The sequence below is a fragment of the Dipodomys merriami genome, unplaced genomic scaffold (genome assembly GCF_024711535.1).
Source record: "Dipodomys merriami isolate MVZ:Mamm:240054 unplaced genomic scaffold, mDipMer1.0.p SCAF_302, whole genome shotgun sequence".
In the NCBI taxonomy this organism is placed as follows: domain Eukaryota; kingdom Metazoa; phylum Chordata; class Mammalia; order Rodentia; family Heteromyidae; genus Dipodomys; species Dipodomys merriami.
In genome coordinates, this window is record NW_027204516.1 from 1171152 (window position 1) to 1175074 (window position 3923).

Sequence of the window (3923 nt, forward strand, 5' to 3'; positions counted from 1 at the left end):
ATTACAACTCTATACCGGTTCATCCTGTATATCTACTATCTTCTACATTGTGACCTAAATGCCCCAGCAATTCCACTTTGCTTTACTTTTCAAAAAATTTCACTCTTAATGTTTGAGGTTGATGTGTGTGTGTGTGTGTGTGTGTGTGTGTGTGTGTGTGTGTGTGTGTGTGTGTGTGTTCACAAAAATCAGAAGACAACATTTTTCCTCATTTACAATACATCTTTCAGGTCATTATAAGTTGTGGCTAATGGGAGAAGTCTCTTGCTATTTTAAGGATGAAACAGAAAAATATATTTGTGCATGCACCACAGTTGTTTATTAGTCTGTAGTTGAACACTGAACTTCGATTTATATCTTGGCTGTTGTTGTGAATAATGCGAATAACAATGAACTACAGATATATTTATGAGTTACCCAGAGAGAAATAATCACATGATTGGTGGGTCAGATGATATTTCAACTTTGGATTTCTTTAGAAAACTGCATACTACTTTCTACAAGGAGAGTATTAACCTGTATTTTGACCAAGAGTGTAGAAAATTTCCTTTTCTCCACACTCTCACCAGCCAACATTATTACCTTTTGAGTTTTTTTAAAGGGCAGGTATTTACTGTGTGCAATACCCAAGATGACCTCAGACCCAAATCCTTTTACTCCAACCTCCTAAAAGCTTCGAATTACAAGCCTTTACCACCACACCTGGTTCCTTTGATTTTTTTGATAAGAGTTATAATAGTTATGAAGTAGTATCATAGTAATTTTGAATTGCATTTCTCTAATGATTTTTGTTTACAAAACATTAAGCCAGCATAGAAGTTGTATTAAACACAACTTTGTAAACCCACTGGCAATTTTCAGAGCTTTTTGGTAAACATGTCTATTCAGAAATTTTGACAATTTTTAATCAAGTTTCTTGTTAATCTCATCTTTAATCTCTGTACAAAATCAATAATTAATTCAAGGTAGTAGAAAGGAAAAAATAAAGCAACTCCTAACATTTTTCAGTTTTCAATAACATGATATTGCTTAAATCATTTTCTGTTAATGCTTGAGACTATATAACTCAATTTAGTTAGACCTTATACAAGGCTATGTATTTTATTTTACATTGATTTTTCTTTCCAAACCCTGCATGACTAATTTCCCTTGGTTTCTTTCTGTCTCATGTAGTTCAGATTTCAAACTGAAGAATAAATGGAAGGAAGCAAACAAAAAAAAATACAGTTCCTCTCATCTGATGATGCCTCTACAAGAATGAGGAAAGACCTATGATAGAATATCAAAAAGGCAATTCATTCTTCTAGGTCTTCCTTATCTTTGTGATGTAACTTAAATGATGTAACTTAAATGGAAGGAAGCAAACCAAAAACTTAGTTCCTCAAATCTGATGATGCCTCTACAAGAATGAGGAAAGACCTATGATAGAATATCAAAAAGACAATTCATTCTTCTAGGTCTGCCTTATCTTTGAGATGTAACTTAAATGATGTAAAACACAATATACTGCTCAGATACTTTTGTTTTATCAGTTTTGTACATTTTCTTTTGGACTTCATCTCAGTCTACAACATTCCTTCATTATTATGTGCCTGATATTTTTACACTAACAAGACTTAAAATAACCAGTTTGATTTACAGCATGAGAAGTTATCTACCCGGCTTCCTTGGAAGTAGAGCATGATTAATAGATAACATTGCTCACTACATGTAATGGTTTCTGTAATACTTATGACATTCTATTTAGTATTTAAAAAAAACTTCTGGCTAAACTCAAAGCTCATTCATAGAAGTTTATGTTAAGTATTTTACAAGTTTTATTTCTCTTAATTCTTAAGATAACATTTGCTATAATGCTAATGTTATTAGTATTTTAGTGTTGGGAAAAATTATAATTAAAGGCACTAAGTGCATGGCCCAAAGACACACAGTGAGGAAGGAAACGAGTCAAAGTTTCCAAAAATCTTTCAGCAATACACAAAAGGTAGGTAAATTCTTTCCATTCTCTTACACTCTCAATTCAATATTCATATTGTCCAAGAAATTATAGCATAGCAAATATTGCCCATGGTGATTGTTTTCTATCACATTTTGTCTCCAACAGAGACTATGTTGGTGACATTGGGTTATCATGCACAGAGCTGAGCTTCTAAATTGAGGTCCAAAGAGAGACAAATTTCTTCTGTCCCACAGTTCCAGTTTCCTTTTTTAAAAAGTACCAAAACTTTTAAATATCATCACTTACTGTCTTTTAAGAATCCAAAAATGAAATAAATTCACACTTAATCAATCCAAAATGCTTTAAAAGTAGGAGATAATAAAACAGGCCCCCATGAAGTAAATTTTCTTCTACTTTTAAAATTATTCTGAAAGCCTTGTATTGGCTAGTCACATCTGTAATCCTATCTACTCAGGATAGCTACTCAGGAACCTGGGATTTGTGGATAACCATTGGAAGTCAATCAGGGCCAAAAAAAAAAAAATTCATGAAATTATTTTTCATACTTTTTAATGAACTAGCAAAGACCCAGGAAAGAAGATGTAGCTCATATAGTACCTCACCAACCTAGAGAGGAAAGGCCTAGCAAGACCTTTAAGCCCTGATTTCAAACTCTGAGCATACCATCACACATACATGCACATGCGTTCATGCGCACTCATTTTTTCCCTTCTCCTCCCCAAATTAGAGAAGCGTACATAAAAGAGGCAGATGCACCAACTTCAAATACAGAGAAAACAAGGGTTATAGAGTGGGGGAGGAATATACAAAGAAACAAAAATTCACATCGCACATTATAAGTACGTTAGAAACAATAGCAAGAAACAAAAAACTACTTGTTTCCCTATCGTGGGGTTCAATTCCCTTAACGTTATCATATCTGTTCATATGCACATAGCTTTTGACCTTGTCTGCTTACCCCAGACATATATTCGTTATTGAAAATAAGGGAAACCATGGGACCTGTTTCTTTAGACTTGGCTTACTTCACTTAATAAATTTTTTTTCCAAATCTTTCCATTTCCTAACAAATGGGGCAATGTCATTCTTTCTGATGGAGGCATATAATTCCTCTGTGTATATACACCACATTTTCTTGATCCATTCATGTAGTGGGGACAGCTGGTTGGTTCCATATCTTAGCTATGGTAAAAAAATGCTGCAATAAACATAGTTTTGCTGGTAGTTTTAGTATGGTCTTGTTTGTGATCATTTAGATAAATCCCCAAAAGTGGGATTGCTGGGTCAAAGGGGAGCTTTATGTGGAATCTTTTGAGGAACATCCATAATGTCTTCCAAAGTGGTTGAACAAGTTTACACTCCCACCAAGAATGTTGTATGGTTCCCTTGTGGCCACATCCCCTCCAGCATCTGTTGTTGTAAAAATATGGAACGCCCCACGAATTTGCATATCGTCCTTGCACAGGTGCCATGCTAAACTTCTCTGTATCGTTCCAATGTTAGTGTATGTGTGGCTGAATTGAGCACAGAATATTTTTTATATCAGAAGTGCAATTGTGGGGGCTGAGAAGGTGGCTCAGTGGTAGAGCGCTTGCCTTACATGCATGAGGCCCTGGGTTCGATTCCTCAGCACCACATAAGCAAAAAGAAAAAAGCTGGAAGTGGTGCTGTGGCTCAAGTGGTAGAGCATTAGCCTTGAGCTGAAGAGCTGAGGGACAGCGCCCAAGCCCAGAGTTCAGGCCCCACGAATGGATCCCCCCCAAAAAAGTGCAGTTGGATTTTATTAAACTAGACAATTCAACAAAAAATAAGTTCAAAAGAATTGTCATGAAATTTTAGAACCATAAATTTCTTACATAAGCACAAATTTAAGAATAAAGTCAAGATTGACATGTCAAAAACAAAATAATCCCAGATATTTGTTGTTCAAGAAATGTGTAGGAGGAGGATTCAATTATTCTAT

General features: G+C 35.0%; 1 non-coding gene across 1 annotated transcript; it reads right to left on the reverse strand.

The window, feature by feature from the left end:
- Nucleotides 1–3380: 3380 nt before the first annotated feature.
- LOC138840850 (U6 spliceosomal RNA) lies at nucleotides 3381–3487 on the reverse strand. The gene has a single exon (XR_011376244.1). It is a non-coding gene; the product is annotated as a U6 spliceosomal RNA (small nuclear RNA).
- Between the last annotated feature and the right edge of the window lie 436 nt (nucleotides 3488–3923).